This window comes from Carica papaya, chromosome 5 (genome assembly GCF_054855325.1).
Source record: "Carica papaya isolate Zhongbai chromosome 5, ASM5485532v1, whole genome shotgun sequence".
Lineage (NCBI taxonomy): Eukaryota > Viridiplantae > Streptophyta > Magnoliopsida > Brassicales > Caricaceae > Carica > Carica papaya.
Genome location: NC_142313.1, coordinates 15,480,873 through 15,493,868, shown reverse-complemented (window position 1 = coordinate 15,493,868; position 12,996 = coordinate 15,480,873).

Here is a 12,996-nt window from a genome sequence, read left to right as displayed (position 1 = left end):
AAGAATTTCACCCTCTTTCATATCTTTTTTACTTTAATTGTTTTTTTATTATTACTTGATATCACATTTCTTCTCATATCACACACACATACGTGAAGCGATATTCACAAACATACTCAATTATTTTCACTTGTTCATATTATCATTATTATTCTTGAGAACTTAATTAGTAAAGATATAATTCACTATCACTTCAGCATTTTATACACATTAAATAGTGGCCATATTCATAGAGGGTAACTTGTCTAATTTGGTTCGAATATCACATCCAAAAATTTGAGAATTTGTTTAAAAGTTTAAAACATTTTATTACTCAATTCACCTTCTCCTCGTAAGTTGTGTTAAGATTCAGACAAACAAATACCGATTAAAGAAACAAATTAGATTTAAAAAATTAGAGATATTATTTCTACTTTAAGACCTTTACAACTATTTCATATAGATTTGTTTGGGCCAATTAGAAATATAAGGATTGGCCATCAACATACACATGTTATTGTTGATTACTTTTATAAATATTTATTTTTGTTGCATATAATGATGAGATATATCATGCATTTACTAAGTTTTATAAAAAAAGGTTCAATATAAAAATGTTTTGTTATTACAACTATAAGAATGATTATAGAAAAGAATTGGAAAATATTTTATGTGCAATTTAATGTAAAATTATGGTTTAAAGCATAATTTTTTATTTTTAGAACACTAACAAATTGGAGCGCTTGAGAAAAAAACAACACATGAGAAGAATAATAGTTAATTAAAATAATGATGTGATAATAAATGAGAAGAAGCCTTGTGACAAGCAGTAGATCCATGTGACAACAGAAGTGCATAAATGATCATGCAATAGTGTGCTTCCAGGACACACTAGGAAGTCTTCTCGAACTAAAAGCACTCAGCCAGATCGACTTAGATCTAAGTCTAGGACCCGAAAAAAAGTTAATTAGGAATCAAGAAAGAATTAAATGGGCCTGAACCTCTACCTAAGAAAAGGAGGAATAAAAGAAGATGGGAAATGAGGAAGTTATTGAATACCTTCACGGCCAAGGAGAGGCTTGGTCCACGAATCCCACCCAAAATGAAAGCCCAAAACATAATTTGGGTATGGGTACCCATTTGATACACGTGTGTGGCCATCCACACATGCGAGTTAAGGTGCCTACACATGTAGGATTTCTGCCCACATGGAGAAGCTCGCGAGCATGTGGGTAGCAACAGCCATAGATCACAGTGCACGTGTTAATACATAAGCACGCCCAAATGCATGCGCAGCCCCTATGCATGTGTAGGAGCACTCAAGTGCACGCCCAAATGACCTCGCGCATGCGAGGAGCATCCACGCGCTAAAGGCTCATGACCCGTACGCTAAGAGCATGTGACCTACATGCCATCTGCACGCCACCCATACGGACCTAGCGGGCACCCATCCTTTTAGACTCCTTTTCTCAAATTTTTCATAATTTTTCAAGGATTCCTCCAGTAAGGGACTTCTACAAATTTTGAAATGTGTTTAAACTCTATAATTAGAGGAGCAATTCTACTCAAGTTGGAAGTCTAAGAAAGATCAAGCCACATGAAAATTTGTAGAAGGAGAGAAGATTATTTTAATACTTATTTTAATTATTTTTTTATTATTTTATTAAGTTTAGATAGAGATTTAATTATTTTAATATTGTTTTTAAGAGTCCAAGTAAGATGTTGTAACCCTACTCCGATTCAAATTAGTGAATAAAAGTCTATATAGAGGCTTCAATCCTTAGGTTGTAATAATAACTTGAGTTCAATAAAATTTTAAAGATTTTGCTTTGTTTCTAAATTAGCTTTGGATAATTTTGAGAGAGTTCTTCAAGTTTCTTCAAGTTAAGGAGCTTCCAAAGACTTGTTTAGCCAAGGAATTGGGATCGACTTATAAGATAAGCCATGATATCTTTCCTTATTTTTTTTTATTTTCGCATTATCTTGATTTCGCATGCCATATTAGTGAGTGTAGTTTCAAGTAGGGAAGGTAAATTAGGTAGTTAAGTCTTCTTATTCATACGTTGTGTGAGGTTCCAGGAGTCAAAACAATTCTTCCCCGTTCCCTTCCCAATCATCTAGTATCAGAGCTTAGGCTCCTAGAGAACTTACTATCTTTACTACTTTAACATTTTTTTTTTCATAAATTAGCAAATTAAAATTCTTGATTGCTAATTCGTATTGCATCTCACTTGAATTCACTCTATCCATTCAATTTAAGTGATTGTGTGTTTATTTTATTAGTAAAAAAATAAAAAAAAATACAAAATTATCCCAATTGCACACCATAAGGCAATTGGCACATTGTTGTTGCATTCAAACCAAACAAAAGAAGATTAACCACTTACCAGTGTGATGAAAACCTTTCATTAATCAAAGAAAGATTACATAACCTACCAAATGTGCGTGAAAACTTTTGTTTTCATTCTTTGCTATAAAGCAAAAGAATATTAACTCTTTTTTGTGAGCGAAAATCTTTTGCTTCATGTTTACTTTTTTGTTTTGCATCCCAAAAGTTTGCATAGATGTTGCATAAGGAAACTTGACCAGTCGTAGAGCATAGCCATCATTGGGGTAGTATAACTAGGAAGAACCTTCGAGTTATATCCATAAGGATTTATCAGATCTCTTATGCTTTAAGCCCGTAATTGTTTCTTTATGCTCTATGCTTCTATCCTTCATTGTGTTTATGTTCCAATATATATCTAAGTGATTAATTGTTTCTAGTTACTTAACATATATGAGAAAAGACACAATTTCTTCTTCTGTGTGTTTATTTCTGAGCCTAGAAATAATATCACATTAGGATTCTTTGTTATGTCATTGAGACTAACGTGAAGATCCTTGTTTAAGTGGATTCGATTTAGAATGCTTAAATTGAGAAAAAAAAAAGCTACAATGTGAGAACCCATGAGGTAAACACGAGTGAAGGTGAGGGAGAGATTTTTTTTTCACTAACTTTTGTCTTTGCAGGTACTTCACCATGTCTCACTGAAGCGCCAACATAAGACCTGTCACTCTAGATGTCCACATAGGGAAGATGACTACACAAATAGATCGGTTAGAGTAGGGAGGCAACCGCAACTGTGTTTGACGCCAAGTAATATAGAATGAGATAGGTCTTATGGTTATGATGCTGGCAATAGAAAGGATGATCGATAAGAAGTATATGGAGATCTCAGTGCCTTTAAAATGCAAATACCAGCCTTCCAAGGGAAGAATAATGTCGAGGCCTACCTTGAATGGGAATAGAAGGTCAAACGCATCTTTAGTTGCCATAACTACAGTGAAGAGAAGAAGATCAAGTTAGCAATTTTTGAGTTTAGTAATTATACCTAAGTCTGGTGGGATCAGTTAATTACTCTCAAATAACGAGATAAAGATGAGTCTATCTCAACCTAGAGAGAGTTAAGATCCATTGTGAGGACGAGGCTTATATCGTCCTACTTTAATAGGGATATGAATCAGAAGCTAAAACATCTTACTCAGGGATCCAAGTTAGTAGAAGAATATCATAAAGTGATGGAGGTCACTATGATTCGTGTTAGGGTTGAAGAATTGTGACATCCCAAATACTAAATATAGCATTAGGGAGCCAGATATAAACAGATTACGAGTGCACTAAAATAAATTAAATGCAGCAGAATAAATTTTACAAATCCTTTATAAAATAAAATTTGAGTTCCAAATTTTACATCACTGAGGCCAAAAGTTTGGCAAAAGTAAATACGAACCCCGTCTACAAGTTGGATTCATCAGAGTGTAAAATAAAAACATGCATTAATAACATCACAAGGATCCACGAGATCCTCAAAGACTACAATAGGTAAATCGACAATCGGGTCATCACTATCATCCTCATCTAGAGGGGGTGTGCAAAGGGGTGAGTTCCATAAACTCAGTAAGGAAAATAGTATTTAACCAATATTACTAAGATTTTAAAGGTGTTAAATGTTTAAAGAAATATACCATTAATCACTTATCGGTGAAGATTGTTGCATGTGAGTTCATTTCATTAATAAGGAAACCATTTTTAGTTTGCTCATAAAATTGTTAACATCAACACATTCATATCAATCCTGCATAGAATGGAGAAAATCAAACAAATATAAATCATACTATGACTTCTTGTGTCAACTTTTACTTGTTCTTCGTGCGGAGCTGTTCGGACTTATATCTACTGAGAGCAATACAAATTTCCAACTACCACTATGGAATAACAAGTTCTTTTCATTTCAACACATTTACAGCTTGATAAACTACAACACATTTATAGTTTGCCAAACCATGCAATGCTCCATGACTACGGTCGTGCCAACCACAGTGGTCCTACATGTAATCTATAGCCACAACCATACATCGCCACAGTGACCCTACAATTATATCACGTAACTACTCTCGTAAGAGGGTATGCCATCATCCACAGGAAGCGGTTCTCTCATGTCTTTTCAGACCATATGAGGAAGGAACAGAACCCTGCAGAGATAATAACCTAACGGATTATATTATTGCAAATGTCATGCATAAACATTACGGTGTTTGACCTACATGTCCATTTTCGTAATAGGTTCATGCGTCTTAACGCAAATATCACGACATTTCATGTATCATTTATATTTTATCATAGCCATATCATCCAACAAATTAATTTACAACTCAAAATCTACTAGAACATGCAATTCTATTTCATATTAATCATGCAATATATAAATTTTTCTAGAAATGCTCCTTAAAATATATGTGAAAATACCAACATTTCCCTTACCGAAAGATTGAAGATTTTCCTACGTTTTTTTCTTTCTTTCCTCCATCCCCAAGTCCTCTCCCACTCTCTTTAGGAGACTATTTAACGAAGTTAAAATGAAGAGGAAGTGTGAAGAAAAGGTGGGGAGAGGGCCCTATCTATAGATAAAAAGGGTTGTTGGATTTTCGCCCAATGGAGAGAATTCGTGAGGAGAGAGGGAGAGAAAAGTTGACCGATGCGACACAACAACTAACGGACGTGACTGACAAATGGCTGATAAGACGATGGCAACGCGATGGCTCAACACGAAGGCCAAGGGCACGTTGGCCAAGGGATGACGCACGCCTCCCAAACGAAAGTGGCTCGTTGGCCAATAGCAACACATATTGCCCAAGGGGCGGCTCTCACTACCAAATTCCTATTGCGCAAAGGCTGATGCTCGTTGCGCACATAGGCCTACTGCATACTAACAGAGCCCACTACATGCATTGGCCAAGGAACCTAAACATGCGGAGCCATGTGCCATCTGCACGAGATGTGACCGTATGCAAACTGCATGCCTCGCGCACTGCACAGATTGCACGCATGACCAGTTAGCAGCATGAGCGCGCGCAAGTGGGCAGCATGCTAGGACCCACGCGAGCGGGATTTTTTCTCTCGATTTTTGGGAATTTTCTTGACTGATTTTCCTCCATTTTTCCTAAAAATTAAAATTTAGTTATAAATGACATAAATAAAATAGTTTTAATAAAATAAGAATAATTTTAAGTAACTTTCTAAAATATACGAAAATTAAAACAGTAAATTAAACAATTAATGGCCTTAAATAGGAGTTTTAAATAGGAGTTTTATAAAATCACATTTAAGAACGAAGGTATCGGGGTGTTACGTTCCCACCACCTTTAAAAAATTTGGTCCTCCAAATTTGTTACAAATAGGTGCATAAACTTCTCCCGCATTTCTTCTTCTAATTCCCATGTCGCTTCTTGCGGAGTGTTGTGCTGCCGTTGTACCTTGACCATCAAAATTCTTTTATTGTGCAAGACCTTCGTCCAATCGAGGATTTCTGTTAGGAGTTATTCATAAGTCATATTTGTTTGAACTTGAGCTTCTTGGTGCAGAATAATATGAGAAGGGTCATGGTGGTACCTTTCGAGCATGGAAACATGAAAAATATCGTGCAAACCTACTAACTCTAGTGGTAAAGCAAGGCAGTACGCCACGAGTCCAAGAAGCTCTAAAATCTCAAAAAGCCCCACAAATCGAGGATTCAGTTTCCTTTTCTTCCAAAATTGTATTTTACCTTTATATGGAAAAACTTTGAGGAAGACACAGTCACCTATAGCAAACTCCAGTATTCTCCTACGGTTGTTGATATTACTCTTCTAACAACTCTTGGCAGTGCTCAGGTTTCAGCAGATAACTATAAATTTTTCAATGGTCTCCTGAATATAGTCTGGTCCTAAATGATGACTATTTCCAACCTCATTCCAGTGAATAGATGAGCTATAGGACCTATCATAAAGGGCTTCATATGGAGTCATGCCAATGTTGGAATGATAACTATTATTGTAAGCGAACTTATAAAGGGGGAGATATTCATTCTAATTATCACCAAAGTAAAGAACATAGACGTGCAACATGTCCTCCAGTGTCTAGATTGTATGCTCAAATTGCCTATCGATTTGGGGATGATAGGCAGTGCAGTGTTGAAATGTAAGCCTGAGCCAAGGGCCTCCTGGAAGCTATCCCAGAAATGGGAAGTAAACTAGGGATCTCTGTCAGAAACAATGGAATAAGGAACGCCATGAATATGGACAATCTCCTCGACCTACAGGTGAGCTAACTTACTGATGGAGTCAATTGTCTTGATGGAAAGAAAATTGGTCGTCTTAGTCAATCTGTCCATAATGATCCATATTACATTGCGACTAGAACTGATTCTAGGAAAACTAGTGACAAAATCCATAGTCACGTGCTCCCTTTTCTACTCTAGGATAGAGAGGCCTTGCAATAGACCGCTAGGTCTCTAATGTTCTACCTTGATTCCCTAGCACTTAACGCATCGAGAGACAAACTCAACAATATCTTTCTTCATTCTCGGCCACTAATAGTGGCGCCTCAGGTCATGGTACATCTTGGTGTTCCTAGAATGGATAGACAGTTTGGATGCATGGGGTGTCCTCAGAACATCCATCCTGACTACTGCCAGTACCCAAACACGATCACAGAACTAGTATAGACAATCATCAATGATCCAAAAATTAGGAAACTCATCAAATGTAAACTTACCAAGGTTCTACATAAGCTCTAGGTTGGTTGACTAAGCCTCCCAAATCTGCATGAGAAAGTTGGGCATGGCTCGAATCTGGGCAAGATAAGAACCGTTGCCATAATGATTCAAACGAAGTGACTGTATTGCTTCAACCAATTTCTAGTTGGAAGTCATCATTTGGGCTAATGTAGCAGATTTTTCCCAACTTAATGCATCAGCAACCATATTTTCCTTATTGGGGTGGTAGAGGATCTTACAATCGTGGTACTTCAAGAGATCGATCCAACGTCTCTATCTCATATTTAGCTCTCTCTAAGAGAACAAATACTTCAAGCTTTTGTGATCCGTGTAGATCTCAAAAGTCTGACCATACAAGTAATGATGCCATATTTTCAAGGCGAACATAATGGCAGCTAGTTTCAGGTCGTGAGTGGGGTAGTTACGCTCTTGAAACTTCAGTTGCCTGGAGCCATAAGTGACTACGCTACCATACTACATGAGTACCCATCCTAGACCCATACGAGATATATTACAGAAAACCTGAAACTATCCAGTACTGTAAGAGAAGATCGATACGAGAGTAAAAGAGAGGTGGCACTTTAACTCAACAAAATTGTTCTTGTAATGATCATTTCAAACAAAGACTATACCATTCTTGGTAAGACGAGTCAAGGGGGCCGCAATCTTGGAGAAATCATCAATGAAATACCGATAGTAGCTGTCCAATCCCAAAAAACTGCAAAATTCAACAACATTGATCGATTGGCTCTAATTGATAACATCCTTGACCTTGGAGGGGTTGATAGAAATTTTTTCACCAGAAATCACATGATTGAGGAAGGAAATCCGATCTACCCATAAAAAACAGTTACTGAACTTGGCATACAAGTGGTGCCACTGGGGGTTTCTAACACACAGAATAAATGATCTACATGTTCTTCATGATTCTTGGAATACACTAGGATATCATCAATAAAAACGATGACGCACTGATCCAGTACGTATCTGAACACTCAGTTCATCAAATTCATAAATTCAGTAGGAGAATTAGTCCATTCGAAGGGCATGATCGTAAAATTAAATTGACTATACCTACACCAGAATGTTATCTTAGGAATATCCGCCTATTTCACCCTCAGCTAATAATAACCTAATCTGAGGTCGATTTTGGAGAAGATTGAAGCACCTTACCACTGACCAAAAAGATCATCAATGCAGGGCAGGGGGTACTTACTTTTCATGGTCACTTGGTTGAGCTCACGATAGTCTATGCATAATTTAATAGAATTGTCCTTCTTCTTCATGAACAGCACAGGGGCACCCTATGGGTATTACTGGAGCGAATGAATCTTTAGCCTTAGAGTTCAGAGATCTGGCATTCTAATTTGACAAGCTCAACGTGACTCATACAGTATACAGACTTTGAGATGGGCTAGGTCCCTAGAAGCAAGTCAATGGAGAATTTTATCTCCCGAGAAGGAGGTAACCCTAGCAGTTCCTCTAGAAAGACGTCCGAAAAGTTGTAAACCACAGGGATTGTAAAAATTTATAGGTTAGTGGCCATGTTTCTGTTCATCACAAGGTTAAGAAAAACAAGCAAAATATTCAACAAAATTTTCTAAATTATAATTTTCCTTATAAAACAAATTTTCATTTTACTTTGTTTTAGGTAAGCAAATTGTTACAACCTTACTTTTACAGTTAATAATAACTCTATACTGTTCCAATCAATCCATTCCTAAAATTATATCGAATCCTAATAAATATAGTAGTATAAGATCTACAAATAGTTATATTCCTGAAAGCTATTATTTTATAGTTCTTATATATATATATAATGGGCTTCTAAAAGTCCCCTAGAAGGTGTTTCTACTACTAATGTTTCATTTAATGATTCTATTTTAAGGTCTAGATTACAAGCAAAAGAACAAGATATAAAGGAATGGGTAGCACCTGTATCAATTAAGGCACGAGCAATGGTATTATGAATAAATAGCTTATCCTGGATGATGGCATGAGTAGTAGGGGCACTGGGCTCGTCAAGGTGGTAGACATGTCCTTAGGCAACTGGTCGGGCAACATCCTTGGGCCTCTCGAGGCAGTCCTCCATAAATTATTGGGTGTTTTTTGCACTTGTAGAAGGTGTTAGTCAGACGTCGGCAAGGTTGATCACCGTGGAAGCGTTTACAACATTTACATGGTTAAGTAGGCCGATTAGAGTCTCCAGCGGGTGGAGTCAACGTAGTAGTAAGGGCGACACGAGGTCTCTTATCAAGGCAATCACTACAGAGGTCAGTTAACCTTTTCCTTTTGTTGTTGTTGTTGCTGCTTGTTGCAAAAACGAGTGATGCGTTAGTGTCGGGTTGAGATGAGATCTTTGGCCAACTTGACATGTTCAAACACATCTGCGTACAAGCTGGGCCTTAGCATCACCACTTAATCATAGATATCAGGTCCAAGATGAAGAAGAGCTTCTTGATAATGCCTGAAAATAGCATCATTGTCACCCACTTTTGGGTTATTGAACTTGATGGTACGTTATCTAATCCAAGCTGTTTTTTGTGTTTTATTATAGTGTGGTATACAAGGGCAAAATTGGGAAAAAAAAACAGCATGAAGAGGGTAAGAATTCATGAAATGGATCATCAGCACATAAACAAGCCTGGCTTGGGTCCTGTTCCAGAAAGTTTACCCTCAAGCAAGGCTAAGAGCCATGCACAGTAGTGAATTTTAAAAGGAAAAAGGCACGCGTTTAAAATTTAAAAACAACTCTTATTCAGGACCAGATTTGCTGACAGAAAATCATGGAGATAAATCTAGAAAGCTAGGTATATGCCAAAAATCAAGGGAAGATTGCAAATCAAGAGAAAAGGAAAACTCTAGCCTTTTAGGGGGATAAAAGGCAAGTTGCGACGAGTAAAAAAAGAACCTCTCTTCTTCCTAATTCCACACACAGCATCTTCAACTGATTCTGCAATTTCTCTCCTTCATCCTTCTTCTTCTCTTTACTCTCCAAAAACTCTTTTGTATTAAAAAGCCCACCATGAGTAGCCACTTTCTCTTCCTAGTTGAGATTTAGTAAACTTCGGTGATGTATTTTTGAGATTGAATTGGTTTAATATATGTTCTATTTAAATCTTAGTATTTATTTATCTTATGTACATATACATATTTGTAGTCTCAAATTCGTTTGAACAAGGCCTATCGAACGTTGGAGAGGTAGCAAGCAATTAGTCGATCCCCTTAAATCTATATTGTTTAAGTGGTTCTCGCACCAACTAGCAACCAATGCCGCACTGAGGAGGTAAGTAATCTTGTTGACCAATTCACACATATGAATCTTGCAATTTGAATCAGATCCTTCTAGTTTTTAAGGTCGTTGACAAGTTAAATATTGTGGATGTTTCCAGCACTACTTGGTAGCAAAGAACTAACTAACGAATGTTTCTTGGTTGGTTTAGGAATAAGGATTAGTTGTCGGCACATTTCCGATGACTATAACTTATTTGCCATATTTTGGGTAAAACAAATCATCACATCTATGATCAATTACATTATTGGAGCTAGCTATTTCATCAATTAGGAATTCTTCTTACAATTGTTTTAGTTTTTAAATTTCAATCAAGAGTTTGTTTAAATTTATTTTATTTAATGTTTATTTTGTATTTTGTATATTGGATTCTATAAAACTCTGCTTATTTGCTTTTTATTCGTTGGTTAAAGAAGAAAATTAGTTTCCAACTTCCTGTGAATTCAACCCTTCTTGCCACTATTACAATCTTGTTTATTGGTTATTTAAGAATTTATTTTTAATAGATTTGAAACCCATCAAATTTTGGTGTTGTTACCGAGGAGTTGTGATTTACGATCTAGAAATTAAGAAAACTGCAAAAAGCTTGAGGAGATATACCAGAAAAAGAAGGCAAACACATCAGAACAACACTCCTTCTGCAGTACCCGAGCTGAAAAACATGGAACAAGAATGCATGTTGTGGGAGCTTGCAGCCCCCCCTCCCCCATAAATCAGTAACCCCTCTACATCACATGCCCTGATTTGGATGTCCCCTTTGAACTAAAATATGGTTTAATCCATGTGCTCCCTAATTTTTGAGGTATGGAGAATGAGAACTTGCATAAACACCTCAAGGAATTCCGTGTGGTCTGCTCCAGCATCAAACCCCAAGGTGTGTCTGAAGAGAAAATCAAGTTGCGAGCATTCTCATTCTCCCTGGATGATGCAGCCAAAGAACGGTTAATTTATCTATCACGCAGATCAATCACGACTTGGGTAGAGATGGTGAAGGCCTTCCTAGACTGTTTTTTTCCAGCATCTCGAGCAGTTGGCATTAGGAGAGAAATATGTGGGATCCGTAAAAGAGATTCTGAGAGCTTGCACGATTATTAGGAAAGGTTCAAATGGTTATATGCAAGCTGTCTACAACATGATATATCATATCAGTCTTTGATATACTACTTCTACGAAGGGCTGCTACTCTCAGAAAGAAGGATGTTAGATGTTGCCAGTGAAGGCATCATCATCAATAAGACACTACGACAAGCAAGGGAGCTAATATTAATCATGGCAACAACTTCTCATCAATTTAGTTCCACTCGCAACACTCTTCGGAGGGTGAATGAGGTAAGTATATCCTCCCTTGAGTCTCGAATTTCTAAATTAACTCACTTGGTAAAAAATATAGCTACAAACAACGCTCAGCGAGCAAGAGTGTATGGATATTTGTAGACATTCCGGACATCCCACGGACATGTGCCCGACACTCTAAAAAGATGATCAGCAACAAGTCAATGTTGTGGACGGTTTTTTAAATCAACCACAAAGAAGACATGACCCTTTTTATAACACATACAACCCTAGATGGAGAGACCATCAAAAGCTTAGCTACAAAGCACGGCGGCAAAATTACCAACAATATTCGAATACACCACCACCACCACCGCAAATGACACCTCTACAACAAAGTATGTCTCTTGAAGAAATTGTTATATCATTTACTACTAACACCAATTTCAGCAGGAAACAAGAGATAGCATCCAGAATTTAAAGACCCAAGTCAGCCAATTGACAACTTTCATTAATAGGTTAGAGTCCCAGAGAAAATTACCCTCCCAGACATAAGTGAACCCGAGGCCAAACGTCAGCACAATCACCTTGCAAAATGGGAAAGAATTGCTAAAGATCCCTACCAAAACAAGCCTTAGCCGAGGCTTAGAAAAGGAAGCAGAACCAGAAGCCCTAGGCAAGGCCACTTAACAACAGCAAATGACAATGCCCATCCATTTGAAACAGGCTCCGATCGTTCCAATTTGATTCCAATCCCCCCACTATTCCCGTCGAGATTTATCAAAACAAAGAAAGAAAAAAAGGACAATGAAATCTTACAGATGTTCCACAAGGTTGAAGTCAATCTTTCCGTACTTGACGTTATCAAACAAATACCCAGATATGCTAAGTTCCTGAAGGAATTGTGCACCAATAAAAAAAACTACACAGCAATGAAAGGATAAGTGTGGGGGAGAACATCGCGACTATTATATAGAGAAAATTACCCCCAAAATACAAGGACCAAAGTATGTTCACCATTTCATGTAAAATAGGTACCTTGGGCATCATAAAGGACATGTGCAATCTTGGGGCCTCCATCAATGTGATACTCATGTCCATCTACTCTAAGCTAAATATCGGACAACTGAAAGAAACTAAAGTCATCATACAACTAGCAGATAGATCTGTTATCGACCCTGAAGGAGTCCTAGAAGATGTGCTACTTTAGGTGGACAACCTTATCTTTCTACATGATTTCTACGTATTGGACATGGAAAATGATAAATTCCTGAATTCCTCTTACCTCTAGCTGGGAAGGCCCTTTCTCAGCACAGCTAGAACAAAAATAGATGTCAAAATGAAACCCTCACTATGGAATTCGACGACGAAATGGTA